This window comes from Schistocerca americana, chromosome X, assembly GCF_021461395.2.
Source record: "Schistocerca americana isolate TAMUIC-IGC-003095 chromosome X, iqSchAmer2.1, whole genome shotgun sequence".
Lineage (NCBI taxonomy): Eukaryota > Metazoa > Arthropoda > Insecta > Orthoptera > Acrididae > Schistocerca > Schistocerca americana.
The window spans coordinates 338,863,711-338,882,849 of NC_060130.1; positions in this window are offsets into that span (position 1 = coordinate 338,863,711).

The window sequence follows — 19,139 nt, forward strand, 5'->3', positions numbered from 1 at the left end:
TAGTTCTCAATGACATCAGGGAGCCACTTAGCAGTACAGTGATGCACATTGCTAATCACTGCTTACTTCATCTCAGAGACATCAACTCATCCATGGCTAGTACAATTATCTTTCTGAAACCTTGACCTCAGCCAGATGCAATTGAACTATTGTTCAGAGAATTACTATTGTACATGCCAATGCCATCATTAGGCAAAAGACTTTTTACTGCACCACAGGCCTATCTTCAATTTGTAAGTTGACTATTCTCCGTATAACTTTTTTAAGATGATGTTTGTCATGCTCTGATTGGCGTGCACCTTCCTGAACAGAATTTTATTTTGTATGCATGTCTACCTCTCAGACACACATTGTTTGGTGCTGACGCTAAGAGCTACAACATCTGGTGACAAGGAAAAATAATATTTTGAAACTCCTGTCTGAATTTGAGAAAATTTGTGCCTGTTTCAGATCTGGCTGTTACCCACCAGTATTTACATGTATTTAGATGTTCTTATCACAGAATTCATGCAGAAGACAACTTCCTGAGTATATACTGTATTTCATTGTTGTGCGGTACTCTGCTTTCACTTTTCTTAGAATTAGTCATTACTTGAACTTTTACTTGTCATTGTTATGCCAGAAATGTCACTTATACAAGTCGCTCAGTTTCAGGCACTAAAGATCCAAAAATACATGGATAGTATGAATAGAGTCTTGGAGTTCCAATCAAACATAACAGCATGGCATCCTGCTACCCAGGCCACGCTGAAGCATTCTAATTTTGCCTGTGCACCTAAGTTCCGAGAATATGATGTACAGCAGGAAGATTGCACTGAGTATTTTGCACAGCTGCAGGCACATTTCTCAGTCTATCACATACAATGTACAGAGTGATTTGCTCATTTTCTTTCAACAGTCGGTGTTGAATCTCACCAGCGGTTTTGTAAATTGTTTCCCGCAACTTGTACTGAGAATGTTACCATTGACAATTTAGGAGCAGTTTTAGAGAAGCATTTTGATGAACAGATTTCTGTAGCAGCTGCATGGTTTAAATTTTTTTACATTGTGTAGAAAGCAGCAAACTAACAAACAATAGCCTGCATATTAGAGAGACTTAACCAGACAGTGCAAATTGAAATGTGAATGTGGCAAATATTATAGCGATGAGAGTTTCATGATGCCATTATCCAAAATGTTTCAGACACTTGTCTTAGAGCTCAAATTCTCAGACTCCCAGGTCCTATTCTCAAGCAGGTTGTCGATTTGTTGGGTCACCAAGGCATATTTGATATAGTGATGTTCAGGCTAGTGGCAGTAGTAAACAGCCTATGGATGCAGGCTATGTACCGTGGCCCAGTGCGAACTAGCCCAGCCCAGCATGTCCTGTGCAATAAGGTGGAAGTAGCAAACACCTGCCTCTCACTAAGGAACCGATAAACAAAGTAAAGTTATGTCCACAATGCTTCAATGCACGTAAGCGGCAAGCTTGTCCTTGTAGAAAGGCACAATGCCTTAAATGTAGCAAACATAGGCACATTCAATCAGTCTGCATGCAAAACAATTTCAGAACAAGTCATTAGAAAAGCAAGATTATAGTGTGACTATAATTGTGTCAAAACCAGTTCCTGAGGCAAACATCGTTAAGTCTGCCAGTTCCAAGTCAGTAGTTAAATCAGTCACAAAGCGATAGAAATTGTCCTCAATCCAGAGAAAAGCTAAGTTATTCATGTCTTTGAACATTTCTCAACAACATCTGCATATGCAACTAGACACAGTAGCATTATTCACTGTGTTAAACATATTAACAATTATGTAGTCACTGTGTTAAACATATTAACAATTACGTAGTAACTGTGTTAAACATATTAACAATTACATTAGTCAAAACTTTTGAGAGTCGCAAACTGTACTGTCCACTTACAATAGAGGTGATATTCCGAATCTTGTGATGTTTGCTCTACCTGCAACTTCTAAAAAAGAAACTAAAACTGTTTCATTTGTGGTACTATGCACAAAAGACAGTCCAAATATTTTTGATATTGATACCTTAGATTAGGCTGGCATGCAAATACAGGAAAATGTTTTGTCAGTCAACACATTAATACCTAACAACATTTTATCTGAACTGCGCAATGAATTTCAGGGTCTCTTTCAAGACTCATTAGGCAAGACCAATAATTTTGAAGCTTGTATTACTCTGAAAGCAAATGCACTCAGAAAAATGTTCCAGGCACAGCCAGTTCTATACGCCATTGGTAGAGGGATGAAGAATGAAATGTATTTGGCTGTCAAGACGGCAGTGCATTAGGCCATTAACATCTACCAAAACCCAAAGAAACTCTAGTTATATGTAAAGACTGTCAATGAGGCCAATGTTAGTGTTCACATACTTATGGATGACCAAAGAATCGAAACTGAAGGTATTAAACCAAAATCCACACCAGTGGAAAGATGGGAGCTATCAAACAATGATGCAGGATGCAGTGGGATCTCTGTCAGACTGCATACGGAGTTTACAGCTAAATTAGCTCCCATTTTCACTATAATATATCATACATCTCTTAACAACAAACTATCCCTATGATTACAAAAGAGCACAGGTCACACCTGTGTACTTGAAGGATAACAGAAATGATCCAGAAAATTACCATTCGGTCTCATTGGCAGCCCATCTACTGTAGAATCCTTGAACATGTCCTGAGCTCAATTGTTGCAAGTTACCTGAAACAAAATGACCTCCTCCATGTCAACCAGCACGAATTCCAAGAACATTGTTCATGCAAAACCTACTTGTGCTTTTCTCATGTGACATCCTGATAGCCATGGATCAAGGAAATCAGATGACTGCAGAATTTATAGACTTCTGAGAAGCATTTCACCTAGTACCATACCAAGGTTTACTAATTATGAATATATTGAGTATCAAACAAAATTTTTGACACAGTTGAAGATAACTTGGCAGACAGGAAATAGTAGGGGAGAGTGGGGCACTCTGAACCATGGGGCACAGTGAATCAGGTAGCATAATTTCAGTATAAGGTGGTAAATTATTTTTTCCTCTGTGCGTGTGTGTCAGTACTGCTCTACTAAGTGCCACTTGTTTTCTGCAGCATCTAGTTCCCGCCATTAGTGTTTTACTGGTGATATGTTAGTTTCGCAACAGTGAAGTAATTTTTGGGGACATAGATAGTTTGAATTTTGTTCAGTCCTTTGTCACCAAATTTTAAAGAAAGTATGTCATTGTAACAATATCAATACTGTATTTTAATGATAAAGATCTTCAAATATTAACAGTGTTCATACATAACGTCACATGAGCTTTGTTTGAAATATGTACTGTAGGGTCACATTGAAGCAAGCTCTCCCGGGGCACAATGAGCCATGGTGCATTGTGCCCCAGGAATCTTTTAATTGTCCAATACAAGCACTCTGTACTTTGTTTCCTTAGCATGGGTAAAACATATTTGTAGGAATTTAAAGCTTTTAAATCACAGACGTTCAGCAGTCCTGTTTTATATTATCAGGTTTGAAGATGCTTCTTTCGTACCGCAGAAAGACGGACAGAGGTAAAACTGACCATTACGTTATCCAAGAAGCTGTACAGGATGTTCTTAATAAGGGCATGGCAGTTCGCCAAGCAGCTAAATCTCATTTAATACCTTACCCAACTGTACATTGATATGTTCACGACATTAAATGTGGCTCCAGAGAAAGATTGACACCAAACTATGACAATCGTAAAGTATTTTCTGTGGAGCAGGAGAAAGAATTAGGTAAAGAATGAAGCTTTTGTTACAGATAGCAACATACTTTATGTGCTCCCACGACTTGCTACTGATGATGTGACAAAGAGACAAAAATCACATTTCAAATTTGGAATCAGCTTTGAGTCCATTGATGTTCGGTAATTCCAAAATAAGTAACATGATTGTGTGCCTACAGATTTAATTATATGATTCACACATGGAATATATATATGCTTTATGTTTAAAGTATATTTACACTTGCTTTGTATGCTAAATAGGTTCTTTCAATGAACCTTTTTAAAGTGGTTCATTGTACCCCAAATGTGGGGCACAATGAACCATTTACCAAATTCTCTTCAAAGGCCTGCAGCTAAAAAACAATTAATGACAATGCAATCATATAAGGCCATTCCATACTTGAATGATTAAACTGTAACATCTGTAAATCACAACTCTGTAATAAAATTATTGGATGAGTAACACAGAGAAATATTTTTTGTGGTTCAATGTGCCCCACTCACCCCTATGTTACCTTAGATGAATAGTAATCAACAGAGATCAAAGCACTTCAGATGTGCCCATAAAAGTGTGCTGGAACATTTGTTGTTCTTGTTATATGTTAATGATATGGCAGACAATATCAAACCAGAACCTCAGACTTACCCCAAGTGATGCAGTTTAAATAATGCTCCTCACAAAATGAAAAAAAAACCATAGTATACAATGGCTACAATATCAGTGAAACACACTTAGTACTAGTCATCTTGTACAAATACCTGGGTGTAACAATTGGTAGGATTACGAAATCAGTTAACAGTAAATATGCATCCTATGGAATGAACAAATGACAAGAAAGCAGCACAGAAGACAATATCACCATGTAAAAAGACTGTGGAGGAACCTGTACCAGAGTGGACAGAATATAAAAACAGCAGATTGCAACAAGACCCCAGGCAGAGGATAGCATCCAAACAATATGTGAATGATTTTCTTATGGCCCAATTCACTGCTGAAGAATACAACCAAGAGGAATTCCAGGGCCCCCAGGAGGTGAAAATGAAGACAGAAATGAAAAGAAGACTAGCGTCTGCTCTTCAAAGAATTAACCAGGCAAGAAATGTGCCTCTCATAGAACTGAATAATTCATTAACTCTCCTATTTGAAAATGTTCAGGGCATAACCAGTACGTTATATGAGCTAGAGGTCCTTTTCAGTGACACATTGAAGGAGATTTCAATACCAGGGACTATAGACTTCCAGTTGATCAGCACCTTTTGCAGGGAAACACACAGAGGGAGTGTAACATGTATATGAGTATCAAAGGAAATCAGGTTTAAAAATATATGCTGTATTGTAAAGAATTTTGGGTATTGTTTATGTGAATTAACAGAAAGAAAAATTATAATTGCATATGAATACAGGCAATCCTGAATTGTTCTCTTAAAGTGTGGAAAATCTTCTGAACTGTCTCAGTAGTCAGTCAAAATACATAATTATGCTTGGGGATTTCAATGTTAATTTTAAGCACAACTCTTAAAAAAAAGGCAGAGACTGGTCAATCTACTAAAAACATACAATATGGACATATGTGTAGAAGATATCACCAGATATGACAGCAGAAATGGAAGTACTACTGATCAAATAGTCATTGATAAATCAAAATGTAGTTTTAAATCTCAGGTATTGGATATAGGCTTCTCTAATCATCAAGTAATTAAATTGACTGTAAATGAATCTTATGAGGAAAGAGATATATTGAGAGAAGAGTAATTAATGACAACAGCATTAGGGTCTTTAATCTTATGTTAAAAAATGTAAAATGGAACATCGAAACCAATATTTCTGTAGACATAAAATTCATCAAGTTCCTATCAAATTATAAATACTGTTATGATATTTCAATTTTTCTGAGAAATACAAAAATAAACAAAAACTCAAATTCATGGTTAACAAGTGACATTAAAGAGTCATCAGAAAGTCATAGAACGCTATATAGCATGCAAAGCAAAATAATATCTTAAAACCTTATGTAAAGTGTTATAGAAAAAAAACACAGGAAAGCTATAGTTGCTGCAAAAAAAGAAGCACAATGATTCCTATATCAGAAAAGGAAACATCAAAATGAAATCTGTGTGGAAAGTTATGAATAATCATACAGGGAAATATGAAAATACAGGTATTAAAATCAACATAAAGCAAATAAATGAAGTTCTTGATCAACCAATTCTAATAGGTAATGATAGCAGACCCATCACCACAAGTATATATAATCCAAAGACAAAGGTAATAACTCCAATAAATAAAAAGACAATGTTCCTATATCCCGTAATACCCGAAGTAGTACAAAGGGCTATCAGTAAAGTAAAGAGTAAAATGACCTGCACATTTGTTTGTATCACTGACAAAATTATTAATCATAGTGCTGATAATGCTGTCTCTCAACTTGTGTAAATAATCAATGACTCCTTTGAAATTGGTGTGTTTCCAAGTAAACTTCAGTAGTCAACAGTAATAACAATTTATAAAAGTGGTGACAAGTTTGACATTAAAAATTTCACACCACCATCACTATAATCCACATTTTCGAAAATAATTGAAAGAATAATGTATGACAGATTGCTAGACTTCCTAAACAAATATAAAATTCTGGTAAAGGAACAGAATGGTTCAGAATAGGGAAATCTACAGAAACAGCTCTCTTCAAATTCCTAAAATTTGTTTAGAAAGCTATAGAGGAGAAGGAACTGGTCTGTGGGTTGATTTCCGACATTTCCAAAGTGTTTGATCTTATAAATCATAATCTACTACTGTCATAACTATATAATTATGATGTCCATGATATTTACAATCAGTGGTTCAAGTATTTAACTAATAGAAAGCAAAGTGTGAAAATTTCTCAAGATCATAATTTATGTCATTCTGAATATAAAAGAGTTAATTATGGGGTGCCCCAGAGCTTTGTAATGGGACCATTGTTATTCTTGTAACAATTTTCAACAGCTGATACTATATTATTTGCTGGTGATACCAGCTTCCTTATAAAAAAGGAAGAATGATTATGAGATGCAGCAAAAGATTGAAAAATAGCAGAAACGTCTGAAAAATCATTTAAAGATAATTGTCTGGTTGTCAGTAACAATAAAACTGTATGGATGATCTTCCACCATATAAGACACAAAAATAGGACCAATGTAAAATTCACATTATCGAATAGCGAAATTCGGGAAAAGAATTACGCAGAATTTTTAGTATTACATGTGGGTGAGCATCTAAGATGGGAAAACATGTAGAATGATTAACAAAAAAATTAACAAGCATTGTTACATATTAAGCATGCTTAAAGTTTGGTGCAATACTGAAACACTGCTTATTATGCATACATCCATAGTCTACTGTGGTATGGTATAGTATTCTAGGGAAGTACCTCTGTCACAAAGCAGTCTTTTAAACTTCAAAAGAAAGCTGTAAGATTAATAAGTGATGTTGCTTACAGACAATCATGTAGAAGTACCTTTAAGGAATCTATATTTATATTTGAAATAATCTACTTCATTAAAAACCATCAAGTTTCTGCTTTTAACAGTGAGACTCACAATTATCAAACAAAGAACGGGAGTGATTATCACAGGGATGTACACAGAAAATCAATATATCAAGACAGTGTTGTTTACAAAGCAAACATTCTTTACAGTGTTTCGCCTGATAACATCAAACAATACCAGACATTAATACTTTTAAAAAAGATATAAAAAATGTACTAATAAACAACAGCTGCTACACCATTAATGAATACCTATAATTTTGCTCAAATCTGCAGGTCTGCTCATAATCTGTCTAAACAAAAATTCATAATTATCAGAGTATTCTTAGATAAAACTGAACTGCTTTCGTCAATGTATGTATCTAATTCTGCACATAACTATAGTGCCATAAGTTACTATGCCTATTTCAGTAAAGTTGTCATATTCAATAGTTTTAGTAAAATCAATCACGGTGTTCCACTAGCTTTTATTTTATCTGTATGTACGTATATAATTTTATAATCTGATTAAGCAGAATAATGTTTCTGCTGTAAAGATGTGTTGCTGAGAATGCTAAGATTTAGTACACGATAAAAATATATAGTATTTTAGACTGTTTTGGTTTTTTAAAAGTCCTATATCATTAATGTGATAATATGGATGCTAAATAAGTAAATGCTCACATGTGGTCAGCTGTGTGTGACACAGGTGGCAGAATACTGGGAAAATCCAATCAGTCTACAAAGGAGAATGCTTATATGTCACTTGTGAATCGAATCTTAGAATTTTGCTCAAGTATATGGGCCCCCACCAAATAGAATGAACAGTTGATTTGCAGTGTATACAAAGAAGGCAGTGTGACTTGTCACCGGTTTGTTTGACTCATGGGAGAGCATCATCCAAATGTTGGATAACCTTATTTGACAGACACTTGAAGATATACAGAAGGCTTTAACAAAAGTTTACAAACAAGTGTTTAAGAAGATATATTAAGTGGAGAATTTAGAGAAATTCACCTTCCCTTATGTATCACTTATACAGGGGCTGTAAAAACAAAATAATACTAATTACAGCGCACAAAAATGCATATGAGCAGCCGTTTTTCCCATTCTCCATACTCAATTGGGACCAGAAGAAATCTTAACATGATACTGTTCTCTGTACCCACTCCCATACACATCACAGAGGCCTGCAGAGTATATATATAGATGTAGATATGGCTATTACTTGAGTGTCCGATATGTCATACATCATACAGAAGCTGAACACCTTCACTATCTGTACCCGCTCTTTTCAAAACTCCAGCAGAATGGTATAAAGCCTAATTTTGATAAATGTGGATTCTTCCATACTCAAGTGGAATACCCATGCCACATCCTTATCAGTAGAGGCACAGGACTGATGCAGCTCATCTTGAAGCAGTCACTTACTTACCACTGGCAACAAACCAGAAGCAACTTTAAGGCTTCTTAGGAAAAGTAAATTATTACTCCAAATCCACACTACATAGATCTGAGTTTGTAACTGGCACTAACTGCCTACTTCTACAGATACAGCACATTACCATCAATGGCTGAGCTGCAAACCTACCTCTCACACCAGCATTGGAACTATGCACAAATCACTTCCTCTAGCATCAATTACAGGTCATCACCAGAGTCACTCTAAGCCTCCTGGAAAAACAAGAATCCAGGGTTGTGATGCCTCAATGTTTCTGCCTTCTCATCCTGCAGATTCTCCATGGTGACTAGTATGACGCCATCCACATGACAGCAATGGGCACCATGACTATTGACTGGGAATCAAATGAGGTGTTAAGTGTAAGGCCACCACATATGCAACCTGCTACAACTACCAGGTCACTCCACAGCTCTGCAGCATAGCCTGCTCCATGCTACAAGTTCCATGGAATTCACTGGAGCTTTTCTCAGCAAAATGTGCACTATGTAAATTTGAGTATGTGGCACAAATGTATTTTTCAACTACTTCTATGCCAGAATGTCTTCAATTGCAATCACTATATTAACCCAGATCTCAAACTTATTATTTTAAGGTGTCTGTCAGTTCTAGGTATCAAGCAATAGCCCACAATCTATGTCTGCTGAATTATCTTCTATTGTGCCAGTCTACTAACAGTGACCACATATTCACAGCCCCATTCCCTCTGGCCTCAGGTGGCAAAGCAGAAGTTTCTGTACGTGGCTTCAAACAATAACTTAAGAAAAATATGTTTGTAGATAACAACAAATACAATACCATGGTGGGATTCCTCTCTTCATATCAAACCACTCCAATTCACTCGATGTTCCTGACCAAGATACTCCACTTTGTCAGATCTCTTATGTCACATAGTGCTACAGTCACCTCAGTCAACTCACCCACACTACTTTGTGAACTCCCCAGTGTGGGATCACACCTACAGCTGGATGTTAGGCTGGATCCCAAGTAAAGTCACTGCTCTCTGAGGTAAAATCCAGTTGGGCAAACTTCCAATGAAATGCTCAACTTTGCCTCTGCAATTCGCCCTAGCCCCTGGATTGGGCCACAGTATGATCTTTATCCTGGGGCACCAACATCCACAGACCTTCTTAACTTCTACCCATTTACAGAGCACACCAAGGAAACCGAGGAGATGGTGCCTCTGGCAGCACTGCTGGTCTAGTACTTCAGAAAGCTTCCCAGCATGGCTAGGTGCTCCCAGGGCATGGTAGCAGGACACAGTGGACAACATCGATGGGAGTGTTACAAAAGAATCATCTTCAGATTCTGTATTGTGTTCATCCCTACAGCTGGCATCTTTGGCTCAGCTACCTGTACCACTTACCCCTTAACGTTGTGCCACCACCAATGCCAGATGGGACAGTTGTGGTTGTACTGGGTCAACATGAGGGAGGAATCTTATATCCTGTCCTAACACTGTATCTGGTTCTAACTCACACACTGTCATTGACATAATACAATTGTTTACATAAACAGTACCCCAGGTGAGGAGTCACACACAAGTCACTGTGGCCTTCATTACTAGGTACTCACATCATGTCAAGTTCTGCCCCAACTACAACAGAATGACAAGAATATAGGTCTCATATTAGCTGTGGAGCATCTCTTTGGATATTCTAGTAACATTACCTGAACAAATCGTGAAACATGCTTTTGCCTGTTAACTTAGATACATTCTGGATTACAACACTGGAGGATTAGACTTTGGATACCTGATTATTCTGGTCAAATTATCTTGTTCTGTTTTGGTCTCGTAGTGAAATTTAGCTTGAAACGGATAAATTATGAAACAAATTAACTTGCATTGTGATTATTAATTCAGTGTGTGGATAAATCAGGTCATTAAAGATGTAGCACAAGTTCGGAGGGGTTAAAGGATGGCTAAGGACATCAGTGTTGTCCTTTCAAAGGAACCAACCTGACATCTGTCTTGAGCAATTTACAGAAATAATGTGACATCTAAATCTGGATGGCTGGATGCAGTTTTGAGCTGTCATCCTCTTGAATGAAGGAGGCGTATTCATCACAGTGGACAATAAACACAAATCCACCAAAATACCAATTCAAGAAGCATGTGAGCTTGTTTTGGCCACTCATATGGCCCATCCTAGTATATTTTTCCACTCTATAGTACCCATATTGGACAGGACTGATGGGGATACTAGATGTACAAGGCCTGTCCACAAAATTCCAGGACTTCATCCACAAAGGACATTAATAATTAAAGTCTTGTAATCCTGCCAGATGTACTGATGAATGACCTTACTGTCAACATGCCGCATGACACTTATGGCAGCAGGGTATCTGGAAGCACTGAGCAGCACAGCATTTCCAGCCAATATGTCAGGAGGAACTATCAGCCAGCAGATTTAAGACCAAGCAGTCACTTCTGTTTGATAGCTAATGTGTTCTTCTCCATGACCAGCTGATATACAGATGACAATTCTGCACTATATCAGTGATATCAGGATATTCTTTGGACTTACCATGTTATTTGTTCATAGCAAGTGGGCCGGCTTGGTACCTGAGTATAATGACTTCTGCCTACCATTATCAAGGTCTACTTTGTAGGACTGTGATATCATTTTGGTCAAATGATTGATTTCAGCTTTGTCAGTAATTCCCATCATTGTAATTCATATTTTGTTGATTCTGATTGCTTTCATTTTCGGTCTTGGAAAATGCATAGGATCAGCAGCTCTTCTGAGCTATGCATGATGTATCCTGTGTTTCAGTTTTTTTGATAATGTGCACATAAATGAGATTTGTGATATAAATTGGGTCCAATAACTTTTTTTACCAACATGTATTTTGTCACAGCTCAAATAGATTTTTTTGCAACACTGTAACTCAGACTCACAGATCTTGAAAGACTGAGTACGAAGTGTAACTGTATATGCATTTGTAGCCTAGCACAAGCAGGAAGTTTAATTACAGATACTGTAACTCATCTCAACCCATGATAGAGATGTGTGCTCATAAGGGTTGCCTCAGTTAGATACAATGCAAGCAGAGGTTTTATGAGTGGCTAGATCTTCTAAAATTTCACAATTTGCCCAGAAAACGTTTTCTGATTATTTTTAAATGTCTATGATGGCCTCGATGAGGACCAACAAAATGCAACAGACGTTTCCTTCTAAACCGGTCTCATCCTGTGGCACTCTGCCAGTCACACTATACTTTATCTCTTGTATTTCAGAGGCAAAGTTTCCAGACTCAAAGTTTTTGATCGTTGCCTAATTTTTCTGACTGTTTCACTTTACACCCATTTCAGAACTGCCCTGATTATAGTGACAAATGCCAAAAGTCGACACTGTTTCCATAAGGGGCACATAGTGGACAGATGTCAAAGTGTCTGACCATGTGTTTCTACAATCAAGATTAACAATATCAAGAGATGTGATCCTGTTGTTGTTCTATGAAAAATATTATGTTATTCAGAGAAATCAGAATGTATCTGTTACATTATTACTTGATACAGGTGCATCTGCCTCTATGATCAAACACCTGACAGCTTACAGTATTGGTCCCTTGCCTTTGGACACTGTGGAGTCCCAAGTATGTGTTCATGAGCATAATTAAATTCTGTTGTTAGGCTAAATGAAGTTTTTTGTAAAGTATAAACACATGATCATGGAGTTGTCTTTGCTTGTGGTCACCAGTCTTTCTGTAAAAATTGTTTTTGGTCTTGCTGCCTATTCGGTTTTGGTTTTCCTATTCAGCACACTATAAATACTATGTAGCTTTCACTGCCATCTGAAGAAACTGAAATTTTTTGTTTTAAGTTTGCATTATTGTTATTCAGAGAAACAGACAGTCTAGACTTTTAGTCACACATTATTCCAAAACAGGGTACAGTCAACCACTTTTACCTACTGCCCAGTATTGTATCTCTGTTAATAGAAAAATTTTGTAATGGCCTACTGACTCCACAGGAATAGCGGTTTATCAAGTAACAAAGTAACTTCAGCAAGTTACAGCAAGTTAAGGACATAATAATGGTACTTACCAGACACTTTATTTCAGACTTTTATTAAAACCCATTGATAATATTTTAAAACCACTATTGGGCAGTAGGGACGAGATTGACTACAACTCTTCTACAGTTCTGCATTTTTTAAAAGCCTGCATTTCCATTGGGCCTTTATGCTAAAGTGAAACTGGAAATAGACAAGTTGGAACAATAGCAAGTGCCTCTGTCTAGTGGTTGTGCATGAGCCTGGTGGTGACCTATGTCTGTGTGACAACTTCACAAGTTAGTGCCCAAGAGGAAGTAGATTCCTACCTTTTACTTCAGCCTGATTAATTATTTTCCAATTTAACTGGTTGCCACTTATATTCAAAACCTGACCTGGCATGGGTTTGTTTTCAGTTTCCATTGGCAGAGGATCTGAAGGAAATCTTTGTATTAAATATTCCTTTTGGTCTTTGCTAGTGTAATAGGTTACCATCTGTGGTCATGAGTCCAGATGGTATTCCCTCAAAAAATTTAGAGGGACTGATAGTAGATATTTCTGAGTGTGTCAAATACCTTGACAAAACCCTGGTTAGAGACTGCGCAAACAAGAAAAATACATGCAATTTTCATCAGGTTTTCACGACTCTGTCTGAAAAGGATCTTAAGTGACATTTTGTTAAATGATCATTTCTTTCAGGTTACCTTTACTTCTTAGTAAGAGTCCCACACAGGAATATGTCAAGGTAATCAAAATTGTGCTTGTTCAACCATGTGTGAAGGACCTCCAGGTGTTTGTTGGCAAGATTACCTGTTTGCCAGATTTATTCCTTGGGCAGCTTCCATTGCCCATGATTTGAATCAGTTTCCTTGTAATGGCATTCCATTCCAATGGTCCACAGCTTGTTAGCAAGTGTTCAAACTATGAAACCTCACCTATTGTTAGCCCCTTGCTATGTGATGCATCACCCTTTGTTGTCATTGATTCTGGCAATAGGTGCATCTCTTCATGGAAATGGGGTCATTGTTTCTCATACATTTCCAAATGGTTCTCAGAATCTTGTACTGTTTGTTTCTGAATCCCTAGTTCAGGCTCAAGAAATGTAGTCACAATTCAAGAAGGAAGCACGGGATATAATTTTTGGACTGCATAAACTCTTCATTTTTCTAGGGACTCATGATGGCAACTGCTTCAAGACTTTATGCAGAATCTGCAGCACCAAGCTACAATGTATGGTGGTGCAGGATTTGAAGTCAGGATCTTTTGCTAACTAGGCAGTTGCATGAACCGCTATGCCATTCGGACACGTTGTTCAGCTTAATTGCACAGACTCCCTCAGTATGACCCCTGGCTGATCCACATTCCTACCTGGCTCCACAGGGCACCATACGTTCCTACAGCTGTGTCACCTCAATGGGCTATGAAACCACCACCTTCAGTGTGAATGAACAGCCACGTTCAACCACCTGCTGGAATCTGAAAGAAGCGAGCATGGAGGACATGGATGGGGACTACGGATATGTCAGGCTAGGTGGGTATTTGGGTTGGTTGAGGGACATACCGAGATAAACTGTGTGGGTATGATAAACATTGTGTCTGGGTGGCACCGTGGGTAATGCAACTACATAGTAAGCAAGAGATCCCAGGTTCAAATCCTGGTCAGCCACACATTTTCGCTCGACGTAAAGTCCTGATGCAGCTGACATCATCAGTTCCTTCCGCCGACCCCTCCCCCTCCACCTTGAATTTACATAGTATATATCACAGCTGCGGATTCTGGGTGATGTCTGTTCAGACACGAAACGTTAATATATTTTTTGAAATTTTGCTTATGTTGAGCATCAGCTGCCAATGTCGATACCAAGCACTGGTCTTCCGAAGGTATTCCTGCAGTTTGTTACAATTTCCTAGTGTTGTGATGTCTGCGTAAACGACAAAATTATCCGTGAACAGCCTCATAGAGACTCCGACGTTATCCTCTAGGTCATTTATAAAAAAAAAATTAATGTGAACCGTAATTTTCCTAAAACGATTCCTTGGCGTATGGTCGAAGTCACTTTCACATCTAAAGATTTGTTTCCGATAAAATGACATGGTGTGTTCTATTTGATATGAACTCTTCAATCCAGTCATAAAGCTGGTCTGATACTCTGTACGCTGGAGTATGATTCATTAATCGACAGTACAGAGCAGTATCGAAAGACTTGTTACCTTTCCATAGCTAAACCGCTAAACCGATTTTGATGAAACTTGGTGTGCAGATAGCTTGAATGCTGAGGAAGAACTCATGCGCCTATTCGTCATTACCGATTTCATTCATATTTATGGTGTATGCAGGGCTTGGCCAGAAATGAAAGTGACAGAAAGGAAGCTCCAGATGGCCAACTGGATAGAGGAAATAGTAATTTTGCCGCGGGTCGGGCGAATTATGAGCTATTTATGTTAGTGTAGCTTCCATGCAGCTGTTGCTGTAGTGTTGGGCCGGCCACGGCGTGCCGAACTTCACGTGTGCAGCATGTGAGGTCTGCGTGTGAGCCAAGGACCGGCCTGCCATTCACATTTGCTCGGTCCTTTTCGGAAGTACTCGGAACAGCACATTTCTTTAACATTGCGGTGTGGCAGTTTTCTGTCGTCACATGTCTCTGAATTCGACAGAATCGTAATGTCAGTGCTTTTTTTTTTCCTTTATTGTAATTTTAATCACCTATACAGGCGGGCTGGCAGCAGCACATTACGCTGCTCTTCAGCCTTAAGTGGAACAATAATATGACATAGAGGTGATACAGACAATACAAAAAACGGTTGGCAAAAAATGGAGACACAAAAAAAAAAACAATAAACATGAAGCCGTTCACGTTGGACGATAAAAACACTAACACTTGTGGACACGGTGCACAAAACACGGAGAACGGCGATGCCACATGTGAACAGTGGAGTCGTAACTGCACGAAACACAAAACGAAGCACACACACGAGATACTGATGTCGATGATCTCCGGCGCGCGAATGTTCACTATGCGTGTGCGAGTCAGGGAACCTGCCAAGAGAGGAGGAGGAGGAAGGGGAGTGGGAGAGCGAGAGGGGAGAGCAGAGATGCCATGGGCAGGGGAGAAAGGGGGGAGGGAGGAAGGGGGAGGGGAAAACCGGGGGAAGAGGGTTGGAGGGAGGGGATGTGGGAAAAGGAAAGAGAAGGGAAGGGAACAGAAGGGTGGGAGGGTGCCCAAAGGAAAGGACACCGGAAGTGGGGGGTGGGGCAGGGTCAAAGTTGATAGGAGGGGTAGATGGAGGGGAGGAGGACAACATCAGGGAGGGGGAGCTGGCGGAAGCCACCTTGGGAGAGGGTAAGGAGGGTGGAGAGATGGAGACCGGGTGGGACGTGCGAATACAGGCGCGGCAGCGGGCGGGGGTGGGAGAGGATCGGGGAGACGACCGGGTGAGGAGGATCGAGTTTGCGGGAGGTGTACAGGATCCGTATCCTTTCAAGGAAAAGGAGGAGGTGGGGGAAGGGGATGAGATTGTACAGGATCCGCGTGGGGGAGGGGAGACGGATGCAATAGGCGAGGCGGAGAACTTGACGTTCAAGGATTTGGAGGGATTTATAAAAAGGAGGGGAGGGGGGGGGGGGATCAATGTCAGTGCTGATTAAATGTTGTATAAATAGTTCCACGTAAAACGGCTACATATCGAGTATAAATTGTATAAAGTGCAATAACTACATCGCGAAAAGTATCAGGTTATGTGCAGTGTCGCAAAAATGGATTCATGCGAAGTGTTTCGCGGGAACGGAAGAATGGGACGCAAAATGTGACTGTGGCATGGAATACTGCGACCTACTAACGGTAGCTTTCTCAAGATACGATAACTGCATAGAAGAAAGTGTTACTCCATCGCTTCAGCAAGACCTTGTGCTTGCAAATTGTTACGTAAATAAGTTAGAGGAGCTGATAAAGCAACGGACAGATGACGATTTAAAAAACTAGTGTAATGAAAACACACCGGCAACTTTCGTTTGAAACAAAACTTCTGCTTGTAGTGAACGAAATCTTTCTGACGGTATGAAATCGTCAGTAAATAGAGTGCAAAGAAAAACGGGTAATAAAGACAAGACAGGACGAAATGTGAACTCAAAAAATAAGACAAGTGAAAGTGAATCTAGATCATCTTTGTGTTCTAACGACAGAACTTCAAAGAGTACCATAAAACCAACTAAACGAGGGCACTTGGAGAACAACAAATATCAAGTCCGTGTATTAGGTGTGGCACAAATAATAAATGATCGGCAGTTCCAATTTAGAGTAACAGGCATTGTCAAACCTGGCGCTCCCCTTAGTGAAATAGTAAATAGTTGTGAAACCTTAATTAAGACTGGAACATGTTGTGTGGTAATAGGTGGAGCAAATGACATGTACAAAAATGGAAGCCAATTACCGGCAAGGGCACTTCAAACAACTCTAAAAAAGCTGTCAGATCTAAATTTAAAGGTTCTCGTTGTAAGTGTGCCACATGGTCATGATCTAATTGAGGAATTTTGTGTAAACAAACAAATAAAGTCATCAAATAATAAATCTAGGAAGATCCGCTCTGCTTTTAAGAGAGAAATTATTTCACGAGGCATGGACAGCACAGGAACTATTATGGGAAAAAGATGATGGGTGAAAAGATACTAGAAGAAATAAGCCTTATATCAATAGAAAAGTTCCCTAAAATCCCACTCCAAATGTAGCTAGTATAAACAATCAATCAGCATCATCCATTTCAAGTAGGAAAAGCAACAGAAACAAGAAGCCTGTGTTACAACAGGATTTTTGGTTTCCAGCCTTAGTGAAAACTCGAAGTTAACAGTGTTAAACGAAAGAAGAAATACCATCGGTATGGAGTAGATGGGGTGCCAATAATACTAGTAAGGAAAACAGCTAATCAAATAGCGAAACGATTGGCGCACATAGCAAACTTGTCAATGGCTGAGGGCGTATTTCCGCAGAAACTGAAAATTTCTTAAGTCGTTAACCTGTTGAAAAAGGGTGATAAGCTTAAAATAGAAAACTACAGACCTGTCTCACTTCTCCCAGCTTTCTCTAAGGTTTTAGAGATACTAATGAAATATAGAGTCACACAGTATCCTAATATCCTCACTCTCATAAACAGTAATCAGCATGGATTTCAAACTGGGAGAAGTACCGAAACAGCTGTACTGGAATACACAAAAGAAATAATCAGTAAATTGGGAGAGGTAAAAAGTGAAGTCGGGATAAATCTAGATCTGTCAGAAGCCTTTGACACTGTTGACCACAGCATACTTTTGGAAAAGCTGAGAATTATTTTCCTTTATTTGGAGTAAATAATTTATCTGATAAACTTCTGAATGCAATATTATTTTCAGCCAAAGACAAAGTTTTGTGCATCAATCTTTGAAGCACATTGTTCCATCGTAAACATTTTTTGAAGTTAGCTTTCGTTCTTCCTTGTCAATGGTTATTCCAGCTTTAGACCTAATTTCAGCCCAGTCCATTGAGTAAATGGTTTTTGTGGTTAGGACTGTTTTCATGTATTTTCAAAGCCGCACTTAAATGTTTCCAATTTTTGAAACCGTCAGTGGTAGTGAAATTAGCAGTTGACTTTATGTCAAACAGTCGACAACAAGAACAAAACACACTATCGTTTGATACTGAATAAACTAGCCACCATCGTCTGATAATTTCTTCGTTTGATAGTTTTCTTGTGCAATGTGTTAAAGAGAAATGACGCCCATTTTCATCTTTTGGAAAATTATTTCGAAATACTTGTGAGGCTTCACGTAGTATAGTATGTTCTATATCTCTCGCATTAAGTACTTTTGGCCACGTACCTACATTAGAAACATTTTGTTCTGTTATTCCATGTACGTTGATACTTTCATCAACCACATTAGCCATACATTAATTTTTACTAGGAGAAATCTCAAGAGGATTCATGCAAGAATTTACTGGGCTAGTCAGTTTGACCATCTTGAATAAATGATTGTATATTTTTAGTGCCTAATTGTTCAGAATCTCATGAAATATTGGCTGATACATAGACTTCTTACTCAATATCTGATGTACTTGCCTTAGAATTTCGTTTAAGGTATTCATGAATGTTCATGTGTTTCTTAGTTTCTTCTAAAACTTTTTCTTTTTAGCTTTTCTCTTCCGAAATTTTTATAATTAATTCCCTCTCTTCTGGCATGATTTAATAATCTTGCAAATTATTGCTTAGGCAATGCTCTCTTTCGCCATCACAATATCACATCTATAACAAATAAAGAAAGTAAAGTATCAGCAGACGTAACTGGAAAAAATCATGACCTAAAAGATAAAAATGTTGTTCGGACTTATCAAAAAATTAAAATAATGTCACATTCAAGACACTCGTTTCAGTCATTATTACTCAGCCACGAAAACATGACCCCTGCCTCC